Source organism: Syngnathus scovelli, unplaced genomic scaffold (genome assembly GCF_024217435.2).
Source record: "Syngnathus scovelli strain Florida unplaced genomic scaffold, RoL_Ssco_1.2 HiC_scaffold_30, whole genome shotgun sequence".
NCBI lineage: Eukaryota > Metazoa > Chordata > Actinopteri > Syngnathiformes > Syngnathidae > Syngnathus > Syngnathus scovelli.
The window spans coordinates 645,375-667,534 of record NW_026061392.1 but is presented as its reverse complement, the minus strand read 5'-3'; the positions used below and the strand labels follow the sequence as shown (position 1 = coordinate 667,534).

Below are 22,160 nucleotides of genomic sequence, written 5' to 3'. Positions count from 1 at the left end.
TCTCGGCTAGGGTGAGAAGGGTCCTGGCGTGAATCACGACCACCTGCTCCTCGTTGGTGAGATTCTGCAAGAGCCCAAAGGCACAGCGTCAACAAGCTTCTTTCAGCGCAAAGCCTTCCAAAAGTCACATTTGAGCCGCCGAGTCTCGTGGAGTGCGAACATAAGGAGTTCGACATACACTTACGGCGTTATAGCCCAGGATGTCCAGCTTCTTCATCAGATCACTGATGACGATGTCCGGGGGAAAGGCGCAAGGAGCAATGTAAGGTGTTCTGGGACCTCGGGTTAAGGTTAGGGTTGCGAGGGACGCCTTACGTACGCTCACGCCCTCGGCCTCGCAGTAGATCTGCAAAGGGCTGAGGCCGTCTGGGAAACGGACTTGCAGAAACTTCAAGACGGGGGAGCGCCACTCCCTCTCCTGAAAGGCAGAGGCATGCATCCGTCCGTCCGTCCGTCCGTCACATCTCTGGCCTCAACACGCTTGTGCGAGTCTTCCCACCTCCAGCTCCAGGATGCGGAACTCAAGCAGTTCGTTTTGGTCTCGGATATCCTGGATGTGCTCTTTCAGACGCGCTTCTTCCGCCTCCATCCGCCTGACCTGAAAAGACAGTCAGACCTCATCTGCGGGGCTTCCCGCTGTTGTGTTGTTCGTATTGTGTTGCCTTTAACACTTAGCCTCTAACACTTAGCCTCTAACACTTAGCCTCTAGCATCTAGAAGGTAAATAAATAGGAAGGAAGGACTCACCGGTGACGTCTTCGCCCACGTCCAAGCGTTGTACTTTGTATTTTCATCCTTCTGACAGTGGAAAACATAGCCAACAAACACCGTGGAACCTAAACGAATGAAAGAAAACTATCATTTGGCCACAACCAACATTCACAGATACAACACAATGTGACGTGCGGGGTTGAGGTTAAAGGTTGAGTGAAGGGCCCTCGTTTTAAACTACTTTTTTGAAAAGGATTGGGAACAAGTAAGACGTATTTAATTTATTTAATGGGAAGTAGTAAGAGCTATTGAATTTAATCTATGTATTATATTCTATTGTATTGTATTCTGTTGTATTCTTTTGGATTGTATTCACACTAACCCCACTAAAACTTCAGCCCACAAAAACTCGCCTCTGGCGCCTAGCCTCTGGCACTTAGCCTCTAACACTTAGCCTTTAACACTTAGCCTTTAACACTTAGCCTTTAACACTTAGCCTTTAACACTTAGCCTTTAACACTTAGCCTTTAACACTTAGCCTAGAAGGTGAATAAATAGGGTTAAAGGTTGAGTGAAGGGCCCTCGTTTTAAACTACTGTTTTGAAAAGGAGTGGGAACAAGTAAGACGTATTTAATTTATTTAATGGGAAGTAGTAAGACTTATTAAATTTATTTAATCTACTTTTCTTCCCAGGCAAAATTTGATGTGCTGCAATTCCAAATTTCCAAAGTGAATGAAGGAATGAAGTCCTTTAAATTATGATTTTGTATAAATACTAGGCATAAACACAAAATCGACGGCACAAAATGGGCAGACTTTACTTGTTTGAAAAGGACTGGTTACAAGACAGACTTTTTTAATTTATTTAATGGGAAGAAGACTTATTTAGTTTAATTGATCTATTTTTGTTCCCTGGCAAAATTCGATTTGCTGCAATTCCAAATTTCCAAAGTGAATGAAGGAAAGAAGTCGTTTAAATTATGATTTTGTTTAAATACTAGGCATAGACACAAAATCTACGGCACAAAATGGGCAGACTTTACTTGTTTGAAGAGGACTGGTTACAAGACAGACTTTTCTGATTTATTTAATGGGAAGAGGACTTATTTAGTTTATTTAATCTATTTTTGTTCCCTGGCAAAATTGGATTTGCTGAAATTGTATTTTGCCAAATCTCGATTTGAGACCTGATAGGAAGTATTAAACGCTTAGTTAAATCAATACAAGTTGGTAATAAGAGCGAGTAATGTTGGTTGAACCGATGAATGAAGGTTGAAAGCAATTTAAATTATGACTTTGTATAAATACTAGATATTAACAGAACATCTACTGCGCAAAATGGGCAGAGTTTACTTGTTTGAGAAGGAGTGGTTTATTCAAAACTAAGATTTATGTAATCTGTTTGTTCCCAGGCAAAATTGGATGTGATGCAATTCCAAATTTCACCACATGATGGTGCCCAATTTTGACTTCATAGGACATATTAAACACTTAGCTTGTTATTATGTTCAAGGTAATCAGATTTGTTTATCATTCTAATGGCCTCTTCAAAACTATTCTGGATTACTACTTTGGATCTATTCTACATTACTTGGCAACAACATACTCTGTAACAGATTAGGCAGTATAATCACATATGTTAACTTGAGAGTGCCCACACTCAATCTACTTATCGTGATGTGTTAAATCAATTACTGTTAGACATTATTTGTCTGATAATCTACCAAATCTTTGAATTGAAGAATTTGTGATTTAATTAATAGCTTGTTCAGGGTAATCAGACTTGTATATAATTCTAATGGCCTTCTTTTGAAAACTATTCTGAATTACAACTTTGGATCTTATATTACTTTGCAACAATCTACTCGGTGACAGATTAGGCAGTATAATCACATATGTTAACTTCAGTGCCCACACTGTATTTATTTATGGTTATTTGTTAAATCAAGTACTGTTAGACATGAAATAGGAAGTGTTTAACATAAATGTTATGGCTACTCACCATTGTAGCTCGCTCCTGGTCAATGATACGAGCCTCTTCTTGCAGTGGAAAACTTGCAGCCAACAAACACCGTGGAACCTAAAGGAATGAAATTAAACATTAACATTTCGCCTCGACCAATTTTCACACGTACAACGCAACGCGGCTACACTTCTGCTATTACAAACGTAAATCTCCTTAAACACAATGAGTGTTACTTACCGTGTACGCTCTAGGCAAAATTGGATGTGATGCAATTCCAAATCTATCTGAAACGGCAGTTAAAAGTAGAGTTACATCAAGTTTTCTTTTTTAATCAACACAATCATTTACAACCGTTGACCAGAAAGAATCGTCGAAATTCGACGTCCCCCACAAACGCCACGCTCACTCGCTTTTCAGGGCAACAAAAGTACTTCTTTTTAAAAACGATGAGTTGTACTTACCGTGTACGCTCTGGACGGTCCAGTTGCAAGCAGAAAATAAAAATATTTCTCTTGTTAGTCGTATGTTACCATCCGCTGTGTCTTTGTCAACATCGCCGCCGTTTTCCTACTTCCTGCTGCGAGCCACGCCCACGGATTTAAATTTGGGCGGAAGCTCTTTCCATTGGCGTCGTTTTCGCGTATAGCAAATCCGATTGGTTGGGAAGGGGGCACGGTTATGCAGCCGAGGGGTCCTGTGATCGGTGGGATGTAAAGTAGGCGTCGACGTCACGTCCGCGTCACGTGACCACGACGTGGCAGACGTCATATAGCAACCGCTGTTTTGTTTAGTAGACTTACAGTTGTTATGCATTGACATAATGGCGCACACACCAAATAGATTTAAATAAATTAAATAATTCTTCTGCCCACTCTCTTTTAAACAAGTTAACTCTCCCCGCGGATTTGAATTCCGGCGAAAGTTACGCCCATCGACGTCACGTATGTCACGTGACCACGACGTGGCAGATGTCATATAGCAACCGCTGTTTTGTTTAGTAGATTTACAGTTGTTATGCATTGGCATAATGGTGTGCACTCAAAATAGATTTAAATAAATTAAATATTTCTTCTGCCCATTCCCTTTTAAACAAGTTAACTCTGCCCACGTCCATTGACGTCTTGTCTGCGTCACGTGACCACGACGTAGCGACGTCATATAGTAACCGCTGTTTTGATCAGTAGACTTACAGTTATTATGCGTTGACATAATGGCGCACTGGTTAGCATGGCCACCTCTTAAGCATGATGTTGCGGGTTCGACGCCTGATCAATGTTAGCATGGAGTGAGCTGAAGTGCATGGCGCTGAAGATTTGAATCTTTGAAATGCGCTGAGGTCTGACATATCAGGCAGAATGGTTTGCCATCACGTTCAACAAAAAATAGAAACTTTCCCACTCTGATTAAAACGTCCTGTGTTCATCTACGTATTTTCGTTTTGCTGTGCATCTTTTCCCTGCCATTTCGAGAGCCCAATTGACACTCATAGTTTAAAGAAATGTGTTTGCCCATCCTACTTTGTGGAATTTCACCACATGCGCTTTTGACCAAAATACCAAATTGAACTGAAGTGAAGCCAACACGCACAACCCCCCCCCCCACACACACACACACAAATGTTGATATGAACATAAAAGAGCCGCATGCGGTTCGGGAGTTGCGGCTTGGCCAAACCTGTACTATACAACTTTATTTGTATAAAATTTTCACAACAGCTGTCACACAAACAAAGCGGGAAAAACCGAAGACGTGCGTGTTCCGCCCACGCTGGATTTATTTGCACCTTTGAAAAGACACCGTATTGCCGCAGATGTGGCAAAGAGTACTTTTGGGCATCTGAGACGGAAGGATGTCCAAAGCATCACGTCACCTGCTCTGGTAGGCATGGTGGTGGGACGTTGAGGTCAACCGCTTTGGGGTTGGCTGAATCTTTGATCGCAGGATGCCACACACTTGAAGACAGAAGCAGAAAAGCAGAGCTAAATGCAAAATGTACTCACCGGTGACTCCAATTTTTTTCCCCCCTGAAGAAACAGCTGGACGGGTGGCCCCGGCTGGCCAGTGGGACTCTTGTTATTCTGACCCTTTTTAGTGCGCGTTTGGGGCAACAACCGTTTTTTGTGGCGCTCTCTTCTGGTTCAAAAGTGCCCTGCATGTGAATTTGCTTTTCCTGCCTTCTGATTGGATGAGCGCCGGTGTGACGCGGTGCCTCTGTCACCGTGGCGGGGGGTATACGTTGGCATCGGAGCGTCTGCCAACGTCTGAGACCGGCTGGCAGTGTATCGGAGGTGTCGAGTGCGGTGCCGCTGGAGCTCACTCACCAGCTGGTGTTAGGGCCACAGAATGAAGGCCAAGGAGAAGAATAGAAAGAGAAACAGAAACTTCTCCTCCAATTGTTTGATTTGTCTCTTCTGAGCTTCGATGAATTCTTTCAGCTCTTTGTTCCTCTAGGACGGACAAATGGAAAGTGGCATTCAAAAGCCAGTAAGCGTGCAAGTAAGTGCCGGGCTGGCTTTGGGCCCTTACCTGTTGCGCGCTGTGCAGCAGATCCATTCTCTCTTGGAGATTGCAAGCGTCGCGCTCCCTCAACTCGCACATCAGGGCTCGCTTCCATTGGTCCACGGCGCTCCTAAGCTCTTCTCTCTGATCCGCCGTCAGCACGTCATTCACGCCAGCGTGGCTGGCTTTTTCGCCGTCCGTGGCGGGGCAGTCCCGCTGCGGTAGCGCCTCGTACAACATGGCCTCCAGCTCCAGGATCCTCTGGGCCGCAATCCTCGTCCATCAGTGGTCCGGCGGGAGATTTGAGGGCGGCTTACCTTATGAGCCTGGTCCATGGAACACTTCCTGAAGTCCAACTCTTCATCCAGGTAGCCCTTCTGCTTGCAGAACATATCCTAGCACAGCTCAAGGTCAGAATTGTTGGGGCACATTGCCGGAGTTCCCCTTGGCTGATGTCGCGTGTCTGTCTACCTTCTCACTTTCAATGTCCAACATCTTCTGTTGAAGTGCTGACTTGGTCACTTTGATGTATTCTAACCACTGAGGAAAGGCTGCTGTCACATAAGCAGAATGCGAGAGCGTGCGTGGACGTGCGCGTTACCTTCTCGGCTAGGGTGAGAAGGGTCCTGGCGTGAATCACGACCACCTGCTCCTCGTTGGTGAGATTCTGCAAGAGCCCAAAGGCACAGCGTCAACAAGCTTCTTTCAGCGCAAAGCCTTCCAAAAGTCACATTTGAGCCGCCGAGTCTCGTGGAGTGCGAACATAAGGAGTTCGACATACACTTACGGCGTTATAGCCCAGGATGTCCAGCTTCTTCATCAGATCACTGATGACGATGTCCGGGGGAAAGGCGCAAGGAGCAATGTAAGGTGTTCTGGGACCTCGGGTTAAGGTTAGGGTTGCAAGGGACGCCTTACGTACGCTCACGCCCTCGGCCTCGCAGTAGATCTGCAAAGGGCTGAGGCCGTCTGGGAAACGGACTTGCAGAAACTTCAAGACGGGGGAGCGCCACTCCCTCTCCTGAAAGGCAGAGGCATGCATCCGTCCGTCCGTCCGTCCGTCCGTCCGTCACATCTCTGGCCTCAACACGCTTGTGCGAGTCTTCCCACCTCCAGCTCCAGGATGCGGAACTCAAGCAGTTCGTTTTGGTCTCGGATATCCTGGATGTGCTCTTTCAGACGCGCTTCTTCCGCCTCCATCCGCCTGACCTGAAAAGACAGTCAGACCTCATCTGCGGGGCTTCCCGACAGGTGTGACGCCAAGCGACTCCGCCCAGCGCCTTTCTTTCCGTCACCTTTTCGGCCAACTGCTGATTGCTCTGACGCAGCAGCTGCTTCTCCTCCACCCACTTGACATTCTAGAAGAGACAAACGCGTGGACAGCTTTGGAATGTTGTGTCATTTTCATCCACAAATTCTTTGGTTGACTGGAAAATGACATTTGCTTTTCTCCGCATTTTCCCAGCCACGTTCGGGGGGGGGGGGGGTTGGTCCAGTAATGCCAGACGGATGAGTGACTGAAGAATGTAGCTATTTTGTCTGAGAAAAAGGTGTGCTCATTGATGAGCTTACCTGTCCTTGTTGCTTCAGCGCTGACTCCAGATCTGCTACTCTGCTTTGATAGTGACCCATTTCTACCATCAGCTTTTCTCTGGTCTGAAAGGAGGAGGAGGGAGGCTCCTCCTCCTCCTTTCAGACCAGAGAACACCCGAGGCTGGGTGAGAACGGGGAGGCTGCGACCCGGCCGGGGGTTGCGGGAAGGGGCGCCACCTTGATCTCCTTCTCGGCGTCGTAGTCCCCTTCGCTGGTCTGGGCTAGCAGAGCGTAGGCTCGTTGCAGCGCTTGATATTCTTGCGTCAGCTGGCGGTAGCGAAGCTCCGCCTCTTCATGCACACACCAATGCAACACAGCACTAGTACCAGAATCAGTCAGACCGGCGACAAAGCACCCGCGACGCAAAGACGAGTCCGATTCCAGGCTGAAGAGGAATGTTTGGTGCCAATACGCTGGCAGAAATGGCGGGCTACCTCTTCGGGTTCCGTGTCGGGGGTTCTGTCGGTGTGAAAAGACAAGGACGATCCGTCCGGGTCCACCAACACGTCTTCGTCGTAGCCGTAAAATGTTTCGATGATCTGCGGGCGCGGAAGCAAACATCTCTCTGAACAAACTGAAGCGACACCTCACGATGAATCGACGAGAGGAACGATAGCGAGAAAAAGGCCATTTCATCTTGCGCAACACCAAGCAGCCGCAAACAAACAGACTCACCTTGCAGGACCTCACGCTTTGTTCCTCCTCAGAGATTCTCGACGTCGGTATCGTAGCAGCAAATCTCTCTCCTGTCGACACAAATAATCCGCCTTTGAGATTCTTTGGATGCAAAGGGAACGAACGGCTCCGGCGCAGAAACAAACGCGACTCACAATGACATTTCTGACATGAGCTCCTGTCTCCAGAGCCTGAAAAACACGTCACCGGCGATGATTGGAGGGACGCTCGTCTTTTCCAAAAGTGACAACTACAGGGTGTGTCAGGGTTTTCCAGATTATCTTTATCGTATCATTGTGTTGCTTTGACTTTGACTGCGACCTGTAATAAATAATATTATTTATCCCTTATTTATCCCTATCGCTTATCCCTTCCTACACAAAGTCGTAAAACACCCCTTGCTATGTTTTGACTAGAGGTCAAGGGCTTCCTCTATTCAATCCACTCTTACACCCACCCTGTTTCTCTTAATTAAAATGCTCGTGCAGGAGCCGAGAGTCAGACTTCATTCGTACAACGGATGGACTCTCCACCTGCAGGTGTCCAAAAGAACTTACTTGTCTCCCGTGTGGTTCTTGCAAAATAAGTTGGAGCGAGCGCAACTCTAACAGGGTGCATTTTGCCACTAGCTGCCTACGGACAATGACGTCGCGCTCGCGGCTCATGGTTGACGGGCTGAGCAGCCGGGCAAGTCCGTCGTTTTCAGCGCACAGCGAGTGGCAAAGGCGCGGACAAAACGGGAGCTTTGAGCTGCTGAAAACGGCAAAACAAGTCTAAAGCGTGTTCAAACGCGTGCGCACAATGCTCCTGCTTGAAAGGTCGGAATTTAAGGGGCCAATTTTTTGGATGGCGGCCGCCGGCCAAGCTTTGGACGGAAAAGGTTTCCTGGCGACAGCGAGCGAGCGCGGCGCTGCCGTACGTGCACCGAGTCGCCTGCCTGAAGACCTTGGACAAGTCGTCGATGATGTGCCGCTGCTCCACAACTTGAAGGAACTCCATTTCACCGTCCTGCTGGCCGCAACCGCGGTCCAGGTCATTGAGCGAACTAGGCCTTCTCTGTGGAACACAAATGCAGTGGACTCTGTTGGCACGCCGCCGTTGTCCGCGTCGACTTACCAAGCTTGCCATCTCCTCGTTCTCCTGGGTGACAAAGCGCACTTTGTTTTCAAGGCGACACAGCACCAGCAAGAGTTCTTCATTCTTCCTGCTCAGGCGTTTGTTTTTGTACAGGAGTGGCAGAAACTGGCTTTCTGTTTCTCTCAGTCGCTTTAGCTGCAAGCATGAAGTGCGGGATGTGAAAGACGCACAACACGCGGGCCAGAACGTATCCATTCCTTTTGCATCGGTTTGAACGGAATCGTGGCTTTGGCTCCCAATAAAAGACATCTACCAGGCAACCGACTCGCCGCGCCGCTTAACTAATAAGCAAGCGCAATGGGTGCCTCGCTGGATGGCGCGCATCAAACGTAGCGCAAACCTTCAAGCGTGCCGTCAATAAATTACCAGTTCATTGCGCTCTTCAGAAAGCAGGGCGTTTCGATCCTCCAGTTTCCTGATGACTGCGCTGAGCTCAGCGATTTTCAGATGAAACCGTCGCGTGTCCCGATCCTCCTGAGACTGAAAACGCCCCGCAACACACACACACAAGCACTCGTTCAAAGTTCAAAACTGTTTTTGTGCTACCTTCCTCCAGCAACGAACTAAGTCATGCGTACTGCAAGTGTGTGATGAGGTGGCTTATGCAATGAAGAGGATTGCTAGTAGCGGCGTTGACCCCACTTCCAGGGTAGTTTAGGCCCGCCCTTTGGGAATCCCTCAGGGCAGCGATCTGCTGCTCGGCAGCCTGAGTCTGCAGCTGAAGGCGGTGGACGTGGCCGGCCCCAGGGCTTCATCCAAAACACTAACCGCTCTGTCTTTCAGCTTGATCTCATCCGTCTGGATGTACAAACGGGGAGCGCTCAGGCAGGCGGGCAAACTCATTTGCCAGAATTGTGACAAAAACAAAGAGAGCAACCGGCCAATTTTTTTCTTGAATCGACTAGAACACCTTTGCTGTGACAAAAGCGAAGCGAGCAACCGGACATTTTCTTCTTGTGAAATAGAATAGAATAGAATGCCTTAGGTGTCATTGCACTGCAGGTATACAACGAAATTGGGAACATAGCCACGCACCGCGCATCTGATCAGTCCTACCAGTCGGCGGATCTCCCTCTCGCAGTCTCTCTTGGTTCGGCTCATCTCCTCCCGATGCTGGTGATGAGCCGATCGGAGCTCGGCCGCTCGGGACTGCCAGGCCTGCTGGGCCGCTGCCAGGGCTTCTTCCGCGCTCCTGGTGGAGGCGACACCGCTCGGTCTCCCGACACCGCCGCATCTCCTCCACCTCCGCCAGCAAAGCGCCCCCCCTCCTCACCTGAGCAGACATTGCGCCACACCGGGCCGTTGAGACCGCAACGGAGCGCCGCGACGCTTACTGGGGACAAGCTACACAATACGGTAGCGGCCGCATCGAAGCCCGACGTGGCGTGCGGATAGTCAGACACGGATAGAGCGGATCACCTTGTCCATGGAGCCGTCCCTCAGGCTGAGGACCAAGGCATTCAGTCGCTGGATCTCTCCATCTTTGATTTTGATCACTCTCATCAGCTCCATTTCATGCTGCCGCAGTAATGTCTCCCTGGTAATGGCTAACTCTTTCTGCTTCTCCTCATGGAGTTTGCTTTTGAGTTCCGTCATGGCGGCGGTGGCACGGTGGTGCTCCGCCCGCAGGTCCTGACTTCTCTCTCTCTCCAGACAGCTGACCTGACATGACTTAGACTTAGACTTAGACAAACTTTATTGTCATCTTGTCTGCACATGGTGCATACAAAACGAAATTCCGTTGCATACGTCTTACAACAAAGTAGTGATATTGCAGTTGAATAGAAGTAACATATCCTATGAAAATATATATATATATATACATATACTATATATATATATATATATATATATATATTAAAAATAAGTATAAAGTGCAGCAGTGATAATTATGCAATAGTGCAAGTAGGCAAAACAGTATTCAAGAGTGTGCAGAGGAATGCTAAACCATGTATTAAACTTCTATTTAAAGGGTTTATACAAGTTCAGTAAAGTTGGTAGTGCGAGATAGTGCAAGATAGAGGTCCGTAGTGTCATAAAGTACAGTTCTGTGAATGTGTGATGCAGAGTTCAGTTTAGAGCTCAACAGTTCTAGTGTTCAACAGTCTGATGACAGCAGGGAAAAAGCTGTTGCAGAACCTGGTGGACCTGCAGCGGATGCTGCAAACCTCTTCCCAGAGGGCAGCAGGGAGAACAGTCCATGGTGGGGGTGTGATGGGTCATTGATGATGTTACGGGCACGGGACATGCAGCGCTGAGATGAAATGTCCTGAATGGAGGGAAGAGGAGCCCCTATGATCCTCTCTGCTGTCCTCACCACTCTCCTCACGTTCTTCCAATCGGAGGCGGTGCAGCCTCCACACCACACAGAGAGACAGCTTGTCAGAATGCTCTCTATGGTGCTCCTGTAGAACGTCCTCATGATGGGTGGGGGCAGGTGGGCTCTCCTCATCCTCCGCAGGAAGTACAAGCGCTTCTGTGCCCTCTTGACCAGTGCCGTAGTGTTCATAGTCCAGGTGAGGTCTTCTGTGATGTGGACCCCCAGGAATTTGGTGCTGCTGACCACCTCCGCAGCTGAGCTGTTGATGATCAGTGGAGCGTGGTGAGGCTGTTTTTTCCTGAAGTCGACGATGATCTCCTTCATCTTCTCCTCATTCAGGATCAGGCTGTTTTCTCTGCACCAGCCCACCAGCTGCTCCACCTCCTCTCTGTAGTCCAGGTCGTTGTTGTCTCTGATGAGCCCCACCACCGTTGTGTCGTCTGCTGACTTCACGATGTGATTGGTGGTGAACCTGAGGACGCAGTCGTGTGTCATCAGGGTGCACAGCAGGGGGCTCAGGACGCAGCCCTGAAGGGAGCCTGTGCTGAGGGTGATGACATCAGAGGTGTTCTGTCCGACCCGGACTGACTGAGGTCTGTTGGTGAGGAAGTCTAGCAGCCAGTTGCGAAGGGGGGTGTTGAAGCCCAGGTGTTCCAATTTTCCTACCAGATGCTGTGGGATGATGGTGTTAAACGCTGAGCTGAAGTCCAGGAACAGCCTCCGCACATGCGTGTTCTTCTCCTCCAGGTGAGCCAGGCTCAGGTGAAGAACGGAGGAGATGGCTTCCTGAGTGGAGCGGTTTTGCCGGTCGGCAAACTGGAACGGGTCAAATAATAGGGGGAGTCTGGAAACGATGTGACCTTTAAGCAGCCTTTCGAAGCACTTCATCATAACCGGAGTCAGTGCAACAGGCCGGTAATCATTAAATGAGGTGATTTGAGGTTTCTTCGGCACCGGAATGATGGAGGCAGTCTTAAAGCACGCCGGCACTGTGGCTTGGCCCAGCGAGGTGTTAAAAATGTCTGTGATGACCCCAGCCAGATGACTTGCACATTCCCTGAACACACGCCCAGGAATGTTGTCCGGGCCAGGGGCCTTACAGGGGTTGACTCTCCTCAGGGTCTTCAACACATCGGCGGAGTCAAGGCAGAGTACCTCCTCTTCCTGATGGGGGACAGTTTTAACTGCTGGAGTGCCGTTTAGTGCCTCGAACCTCCCAAAGAAGTTATTTAGACCATTTAGAAAGTCAGCATCAACTACACCCACCGGGGGGGGGGGGGGGAGGGTGAGTTGTCGTCTGTAATCGCCCGTATGCCTTGCCACATACTCCTGATGTTTTTGACGTCGTGGAAACGATCCTGAAATTTTCGACTGCGGTCTCGCTTCGCTATTCTGATGGCACGGTTCAAGTTGGCTCTCGCTGTCCTCAGTGTCTCCTTGTCGCCAGACTTGAAGGCAGAGTTCCGCGCTCGTAGCGTTTGACGTACCTCCTCAGTCATCCAGGGTCGTTGGTTGCCCCGGGTGATGATATTCTTAGTGGTGCTGACGTCCTCGGTGCATTTGTTGATGTAGGCTGACACAGTCATGGCACACGCATGTCTAATCTACATCGGGAAAACTGGGAGGGAGGGAGGCAGGCAGGGAGGCAGGCAGTGTCTGTCTGTTGAGGTTTTCACCTTGTTCTTCTCCTGCTGAAGTTCTAACTGGACGTCCATCAGTTTGGTTCTCAGCTCGTCATTGGCGGCCTGAAGGGCGTCCGTTCGCTCCGCCTTGGCCCGCCCTGCCGGAGCTCGTTTGGACATCTCTTACTCGAGTCTCGCCCGGTCGTCAGTCAGAGATCACAACATTTGTACCTGGAGAGCACAAACGCAGCGCTGTTTTCCACTGGCTTCGAACTCAACTTCAATCGGTACCGTAACTTACAACATCATAAACATAGAACTAGCTTGACTTATTCATTGAATAAATGCATTTGGTTCTTCAAAACTGCATCACGCAACATAGCGTGACCGAGACGGCCGTTATCCACCTGCGTGAAGTTATTTGGTGAAATGAATGAGATGTTTAAGACACCATCGTTCTGTCTCTATGTAGATGAAGGGAAATAATCGATTGCTGAAGGTCCAAAGGTGTTGTGATAAACAAATAAACATATTAGTGATTAGTGACATATTTGTGATAGACATATTAGGCAGGATAATCACATATGTTAACGTGACTGCCCACACTGTATTTATTTATGGTTATTTGTTAAATCGAGTACTGTTAGACATGAAATAGGAAGTGTTTAACATAAATGGAAGACGAAAGGGGTACTCACCATTGTAGCTCCTGCTGGTCAATGATACGAGCCTCTTCTTGCAGTGGAAAACATACAGCCAACAAACACCGTGGAACCTAAAGGAATGAAATTAAACATTAACATTTAGCCTCAACCAACATTCACAGATACAACGCAACGCAAACTACACAAACGTAAATCTTTTTAAACACAATGAGTTGTACTTACCGTGTACGCTCTAGACGGTCCACTTGCAAGCAGAAAATAAAGATATTTCTGTTGATAATCGTCGTGTTTGTATCCGGTGTCTCGCTCAAGGCCATTGCGCCCACAGATTTGAATTTTGGCGAGAGTTCAGCCTATTGACGTCATTTCCGCGGTGTAATACCCGCATATCTGAAACGGCAAAGTTAAGAGTAGAGTTAAATAAAGTTTTTAGTCAACGCAATAATTTACAACCGTTGACCAGTCGAAATAATCGTCGAAATTTGGCGTCTGTGGCTGGAAGCAGACGCCGAGTTCGACATTCCTCCCAAACGCCACACTCCCTCGCTTTTCAGGGCTAAAAAAAAACAGTTGTAATTACCTTGTACGCTCTAGACGGTCAAGTTGCAAGCTGAAAACAAAAATATTTGCCTTGTAAGTCATCGTGTTACTAACCGCTGTGTCTTGTTTGCCAGAATTGCCGCTTTCCTACTTCCTGTTGCAAGCCACGCCCACGGATTATAATTTTGCCGTGAGTTCCGCCTATTGACGTCATGTCCGCGTGACACGACTGCGACGTAATATTATCTAAAACTGTTTGTGCGGTATTGTGTTGTTCTGTGCGGTATTGTGTTATTCTGTGCGGCGTCGTGTTGTTCTGTGCGGCGTCGTGTTGTTCAGTGCGACGTTGTGTTGTTCAGTGCGGCATGGTGTTGTTCAGTGCGGCATGGTGTTGTTCAGTGCGGCATGGTGTTGTTCAGTGCGGCATGGTGTTGTTCAGTGCGGCATAATGTTGTTCAGTGCGGCATGGTGTTGTTCAGTGCGGCATGGTGTTGTTCAGTGCGGCATGGTGTTGTTCAGTGCGGCATAATGTTGTTCAGTAAGCCATAATGTTGTTCAGTGCGGCATGGTGTTGTTCAGTGCGGGATGGTGTTGTTCAGTGCAGGATGGTGTTGTTCAGTGCGGCATGGTGTTGTTCAATGCGGCATGGTGTTGTTCAGTGCGGGATGGTGTTGTTCAGTGCAGGATGGTGTTGTTCAGTGCGGCATGGTGTTGTTCAGTGCGGCATGGTGTTGTTCAGTGCGGCATGGTGTTGTTCAATGCGGCATGGTGTTGTTCAGTGCGGGATGGTGTTGTTCAGTGCAGGATGGTGTTGTTCAATGCGGCATGGTGTTGTTCAGTGCGGCATGGTGTTGTTCAGTGCGGCATGGTGTTGTTCAGTGCGGCATGGTGTTGTTCAGTGCGGAATGGTGTTGTTCAGTGCGGCATGGTGTTGTTCAGTGTGGGATGGTGTTGTTCAATGCGGGATCGTGTTGTTCAGTACGGGGTGGTGTTGTTCAGTGCAGGATGGTGTTGTTCAGTGCAGGATGGTGTTGTTCAGTGCGGCATGGTGTTGTTCAATGCAGGATCGTGTTGTTCAGTGCAGCATGGTGTTGTTCAGTGCAGCATGGTGTTGTTCAGTGCGGCATGGTGTTGTTCAATGCGGCATGGTGTTGTTCAGTGCGGGATGGTGTTGTTCAGTGCGGCATGGTGTTTTTCAGTGCGGCATAATGTTGTTCAGTGCAGCATGGTGTTGTTCAGTGCGGCATGGTGTTGTTCAGTGCGACATAATGTTGTTCAGTGCGGCATAATGTTGTTCAGTGCGGCATGGTGTTGTTCAGTGCGGCATGGTGTTGTTCAGTGCGGCATGGTGTTGTTCAGTGCGGCATGGTGTTGTTCAGTGCAGGATGGTGTTGTTCAGTGCAGGATGGTGTTGTTCAATGCGGCATGGTGTTGTTCAGTGCGGGATGGTGTTGTTCAGTGCAGGATGGTGTTGTTCAGTGCGGCATGGTGTTGTTCAGTGCGGAATGGTGTTGTTCAGTGCGGCATGGTGTTGTTCAGTGCGGCATGGTGTTGTTCAGTGCAGGATGGTGTTGTTCAATGCGGGATGGTGTTGTTCAGTGCGGGATGGTGTTGTTCAGTGCAGGATGGTGTTGTTCAGTGCGGCATGGTGTTGTTCAATGCGGCATGGTGTTGTTCAGTGCAGGATGGTGTTGTTCAGTGCGGCATGGTGTTGTTCAATGCGGCATGGTGTTGTTCAATGCGGCATGGTGTTGTTCAGTGCGGCATGGTGTTGTTCAGTGCGGCATGGTGTTGTTCAGTGCAGCGTAATGTTGTTCAGTGCGGCATGGTGTTGTTCAGTGCGGAATGGTGTTGTTCAGTGCGGCATGGTGTTGTTCAGTGCGGGATGGTGTTGTTCAGTGCGGCATGGTGTTGCTCAGTGCGGCATGGTGTTGTTCAGTGCGGGATGGTGTTGTTCAGTGCGGCATGGTGTTGTTCAGTGCGGCATGGTGTTGTTCAGTGCGGCATGGTGTTGTTCAGTGTGGCATGGTGTTGTTCAGTGCGGCATAATGTTGTTCAGTGCGCCATAATGTTGTTCAGTGCGGCATGGTGTTGTTCAGTGCGGGATGGTGTTGTTCAGTGCAGGATGGTGTTGTTCAGTGCGGCATGGTGTTGTTCAATGCGGGATCGTGTTGTTCAGTGCGGCATGGTGTTGTTCAGTGCGGCATGGTGTTGTTCAGTGCGGCATGGTGTTGTTCAGTGCGGCATAATGTTGTTCAGTGCGGCATAATGTTGTTCAGTGCGGCATAATGTTGTTCAGTGCGGCATAATGTTGTTCAGTGCGGCATAATGTTGTTCAGTGCGGCATAATGTTGTTCAGTGCGGGATGGTGTTGTTCATTGCGGCATGGTGTTGTTCAGTGCGGCATGGTGTTGTTCAGTGCGGCATGGTGTTGTTCAGTGCGGGATGGTGTTGTTCAGTGCAGGATGGTGTTGTTCAGTGCGGCATGGTGTTGTTCAATGCGGCATGGTGTTGTTCAGTTCGGGATGGTGTTGTTCAGTGCGGCATGGTGTTGTTCAGTGCGGCATAATGTTTTTCAGTGCGGCATGTTGTTGTTCAGTGCGGCATGGTGTTGTTCAGTGCAGCATAATGTTGTTCAGTGCGGCATGGTGTTGTTCAGTGCGGAATGGTGTTGTTCAGTGCGGCATGGTGTTGTTCAGTGCGGCATGGTGTTGTTCAGTGCGGCATGGTGTTGTTCAGTGCGGCATGGTGTTGTTCAGTGCGGCATGGTGTTGTTCAGTGCGGCATGGTGTTGTTCAGTGCGGGATGGTGTTGTTCAGTGCGGGATGGTGTTCAATGCGGGATCGTGTTGTTCAGTGCGGCATGGTGTTGTTCAGTGCGGCATGGTGTTGTTCAGTGCGGCATGGTGTTGTTTAGTGCGGCATGGTGTTGTTCATTTCGGCATAATGTTGTTCAGTGCGGCATAATGTTGTTTAGTGCGGCATGGTGTTGTTCAGTGCGGGATGGTGTTGTTCAGTGCGTTATAATGTTGTTCAGTGCGGCATGGTGTTGTTCAGTGCGGCATGGTGTTGTTCAGTGCGGCATAATGTTGTTCAGTGCGGCATAATGTTGTTCAGTGCGGGATGGTGTTGTTCAGTGCGGGATGGTGTTGTTCAGTGCGGCATGGTGTTCAATGCGGAATGGTGTTGTTCAGTGCAGGATGGTGTTGTTCAGTGCGGCATGGTGTTGTTCAGTGCGGCATAATGTTGTTCAGTGCGGCATGGTGTTGTTCAGTGCGGCATGGTGTTGTTCAGTGCGGCATGGTGTTGTTCAGTGCGGCATGGTGTTGTTCAGTGCGGCATGGTGTTGTTCAGTGCGGCATGGTGTTGTTCAGTGCGGCATAATGTTCAGTGAGGCATAATGTTGTTCAGTGCGGCATAATGTTGTTCAGTGCGGCATGGTGTTGTTCAGTGCAGGATGGTGTTGTTCAGTGCAGGATGGTGTTGTTCAGTGCGGCATGGTGTTCAGTGCGGGATGGTGTCTCTTCAGTGCGGCATGGTGTCGTTCAGTGCGGCATGGTGTCTTTCAGTGCGGCATGGTGTCGTTCAGTGAGGCATGGTGTTGTTCAGTGCGGCATGGTGTTGTTTAGTGCGGCATGGTGTTGTTCAGTGCGGGATGGTGTTCAGTGCGGCATGGTGTTGTTCAGTGCGGTATCGTGTTGTTCAGTGCGGTATCGTGTTTCTCAGTGCGGTATCGTGTTGTTCAGTGCAGTATCGTTGTGTTGTTCGTATTGTGTTGTGTTGTTCGTAATGTGTTGTGTTGTTCGTATTGTGTTGTGTTGTTCGTATTGTGTTGTGTTGTTCGTATTGTGTTGTGTTGTTCATATTGTGTTGTTCATATTGTGTTGAGTTGTTCGTATTGTGTTGTGTTGTTCGTATTGTGTTGCCTTTAACACTTAGCCTCTAACACTTAGCCTCTAACACTTAGCCTCTAGCATCTAGAAGGTAAATAAATAGGAAGGAAGGACTCACCGGTGACGTCTTCGCCCACGTCCAAGCGTTGTACTTTGTATTTTCATCCTTCTGACAGTGGAAAACATAGCCAACAAACACCGTGGAACCTAAACGAATGAAAGAAAACTATCATTTGGCCACAACCAACATTCACAGATACAACACAATGTGACGTGCGGGGTTGAGGTTAAAGGTTGAGTGAAGGGCCCTCGTTTTAAACTACTTTTTTGAAAAGGATTGGGAACAAGTAAGACGTATTTAATTTATTTAATGGGAAGTAGTAAGAGCTATTGAATTTAATCTATGTATTATATTCTATTGTATTGTATTCTGTTGTATTCTTTTGGATTGTATTCACACTAACCCCACTAAAACTTCAGCCCACAAAAACTCGCCTCTGGCGCCTAGCCTCTGGCACTTAGCCTCTAACACTTAGCCTTTAACACTTAGCCTTTAACACTTAGCCTTTAACACTTAGCCTAGAAGGTGAATAAATAGGGTTAAAGGTTGAGTGAAGGGCCCTCGTTTTAAACTACTGTTTTGAAAAGGAGTGGGAACAAGTAAGACGTATTTAATTTATTTAATGGGAAGTAGTAAGACTTATTAAATTTATTTAATCTACTTTTCTTCCCAGGCAAAATTTGATGTGCTGCAATTCCAAATTTCCAAAGTGAATGAAGGAATGAAGTCCTTTAAATTATGATTTTGTATAAATACTAGGCATAAACACAAAATCGACGGCACAAAATGGGCAGACTTTACTTGTTTGAAAAGGACTGGTTACAAGACAGACTTTTTTAATTTATTTAATGGGAAGAAGACTTATTTAGTTTAATTGATCTATTTTTGTTCCCTGGCAAAATTCGATTTGCTGCAATTCCAAATTTCCAAAGTGAATGAAGGAAAGAAGTCGTTTAAATTATGATTTTGTTTAAATACTAGGCATAGACACAAAATCTACGGCACAAAATGGGCAGACTTTACTTGTTTGAAGAGGACTGGTTACAAGACAGACTTTTCTGATTTATTTAATGGGAAGAGGACTTATTTAGTTTATTTAATCTATTTTTGTTCCCTGGCAAAATTGGATTTGCTGAAATTGTATTTTGCCAAATCTCGATTTGAGACCTGATAGGAAGTATTAAACGCTTAGTTAAATCAATACAAGTTGGTAATAAGAGCGAGTAATGTTGGTTGAATCGATGAATGAAGGTTGAAAGCAATTTAAATTATGACTTTGTATAAATACTAGATATTAACAGAACATCTACTGCGCAAAATGGGCAGAGTTTACTTGTTTGAGAAGGAGTGGTTTATTCAAAACTAAGATTTATGTAATCTGTTTGTTCCCAGGCAAAATTGGATGTGATGCAATTCCAAATTTCACCACATGATGGTGCCCAATTTTGACTTCATAGGACATATTAAACACTTAGCTTGTTATTATGTTCAAGGTAATCAGATTTGTTTATCATTCTAATGGCCTCTTCAAAACTATTCTGGATTACTACTTTGGATCTATTCTACATTACTTGGCAACAACATACTCTGTAACAGATTAGGCAGTATAATCACATATGTTAACTTGAGAGTGCCCACACTCAATCTACTTATCGTGATGTGTTAAATCAATTACTGTTAGACATTATTTGTCTGATAATCTACCAAATCTTTGAATTGAAGAATTTGTGATTTAATTAATAGCTTGTTCAGGGTAATCAGACTTGTATATAATTCTAATGGCCTTCTTTTGAAAACTATTCTGAATTACAACTTTGGATCTTATATTACTTTGCAACAATCTACTCGGTGACAGATTAGGCAGTATAATCACATATGTTAACTTCAGTGCCCACACTGTATTTATTTATGGTTATTTGTTAAATCAAGTACTGTTAGACATGAAATAGGAAGTGTTTAACATAAATGTTATGGCTACTCACCATTGTAGCTCGCTCCTGGTCAATGATACGAGCCTCTTCTTGCAGTGGAAAACTTGCACCCAACAAACACCGTGGAACCTAAAGGAATGAAATTAAACATTAACATTTCGCCTCGACCAATTTTCACACGTACAACGCAACGCGCCTACACTTCTGCTATTACAAACGTAAATCTCCTTAAACACAATGAGTGTTACTTACCGTGTACGCTCTAGGCAAAATTGGATGTGATGCAATTCCAAATCTATCTGAAACGGCAGTTAAAAGTAGAGTTACATCAAGTTTTCTTTTTTAATCAACACAATCATTTACAACCGTTGACCAGAAAGAATCGTCGAAATTCGACGTCCCCCACAAACGCCACGCTCACTCGCTTTTCAGGGCAACAAAAGTACTTCTTTTTAAAAACGATGAGTTGTACTTACCGTGTACGCTCTGGACGGTCCAGTTGCAAGCAGAAAATAAAAATATTTCTCTTGTTAGTCGTATGTTACCATCCGCTGTGTCTTTGTCAACATCGCCGCCGTTTTCCTACTTCCTGCTGCGAGCCACGCCCACGGATTTAAATTTGGGCGGAAGCTCTTTCCATTGGCGTCGTTTTCGCGTATAGCAAATCCGATTGGTTGGGAAGGGGGCACGGTTATGCAGCCGAGGGGTCCTGTGATCGGTGGGATGTAAAGTAGGCGTCGACGTCACGTCCGCGTCACGTGACCACGACGTGGCAGACGTCATATAGCAACCGCTGTTTTGTTTAGTAGACTTACAGTTGTTATGCATTGACATAATGGCGCACACACCAAATAGATTTAAATAAATTAAATAATTCTTCTGCCCACTCTCTTTTAAACAAGTTAACTCTCCCCGCGGATTTGAATTCCGGCGAAAGTTACGCCCATCGACGTCACGTATGTCACGTGACCACGACGTGGCAGATGTCATATAGCAACCGCTGTTTTGTTTAGTAGATTTACAGTTGTTATGCATTGGCATAATGGTGTGCACTCAAAATAGATTTAAATAAATTAAATATTTCTTCTGCCCACTCCCTTTTAAACAAGTTAACTCTGCCCACGTCCATTGACGTCTTGTCTGCGTCACGTGACCACGACGTAGCGACGTCATATAGTAACCGCTGTTTTGATCAGTAGACTTACAGTTATTATGCGTTGACATAATGGCGCACTGGTTAGCATGGCCACCTCTTAAGCATGATGTTGCGGGTTCGACGCCTGATCAATGTTAGCATGGAGTGAGCTGAAGTGCATGGCGCTGAAGATTTGAATCTTTGAAATGCGCTGAGGTCTGACATATCAGGCAGAATGGTTTGCCATCACGTTCAACAAAAAATAGAAACTTTCCCACTCTGATCAAAACGTCCTGTGTTCATCTACGTATTTTCGTTTTGCTGTGCATCTTTTCCCTGCCATTTCGAGAGCCCAATTGACACTCATAGTTTAAAGAAATGTGTTTGCCCATCCTACTTTGTGGAATTTCACCACATGCGCTTTTGACCAAAATACCAAATTGAACTCAAGTGAAGCCAACACGCACAACCCCCCCCCCCACACACACACACACACAAATGTTGATATGAACATAAAAGAGCCGCATGCGGTTCGGGAGTTGCGGCTTGGCCAAACCTGTACTATACAACTTTATTTGTATAAAATTTTCACAACAGCTGTCACACAAACAAAGCGGGAAAAAACGAAGACGTGCGTGTTCCGCCCACGCTGGATTTATTTGCACCTTTGAAAAGACACCGTATTGCCGCAGATGTGGCAAAGAGTACTTTTGGGCATCTGAGACGGAAGGATGTCCAAAGCATCACGTCACCTGCTCTGGTAGGCATGGTGGTGGGACGTTGAGGTCAACCGCTTTGGGGTTGGCTGAATCTTTGATCGCAGGATGCCACACACTTGAAGACAGAAGCAGAAAAGCAGAGCTAAATGCAAAATGTACTCACCGGTGACTCCAATTTTTTTCCCTCCTGAAGAAACAGCTGGACGGGTGGCCCCGGCTGGCCAGTGGGACTCTTGTTATTCTGACCCTTTTTAGTGCGCGTTTGGGGCAACAACCGTTTTTTGTGGCGCTCTCTTCTGGTTCAAAAGTGCCCTGCATGTGAATTTGCTTTTCCTGCCTTCTGATTGGATGAGCGCCGGTGTGACGCGGTGCCTCTGTCACCGTGGCGGGGGGTATACGTTGGCATCGGAGCGTCTGCCAACGTCTGAGACCGGCTGGCAGTGTATCGGAGGTGTCGAGTGCGGTGCCGCTGGAGCTCACTCACCAGCTGGTGTTAGGGCCACAGAATGAAGGCCAAGGAGAAGAATAGAAAGAGAAACAGAAACTTCTCCTCCAATTGTTTGATTTGTCTCTTCTGAGCTTCGATGAATTCTTTCAGCTCTTTGTTCCTCTAGGACGGACAAATGGAAAGTGGCATTCAAAAGCCAGTAAGCGTGCAAGTAAGTGCCGGGCTGGCTTTGGGCCCTTACCTGT

General features: G+C 47.3%; 1 pseudogene; it reads right to left on the bottom strand.

Annotated features, from left to right (window-relative positions):
- Window positions 1-6,185: 6,185 nt before the first annotated feature.
- Window positions 6,186-9,848, bottom strand: LOC137839988 (janus kinase and microtubule-interacting protein 3-like; annotated as a pseudogene).
- Between the last annotated feature and the right edge of the window lie 12,312 nt (window positions 9,849-22,160).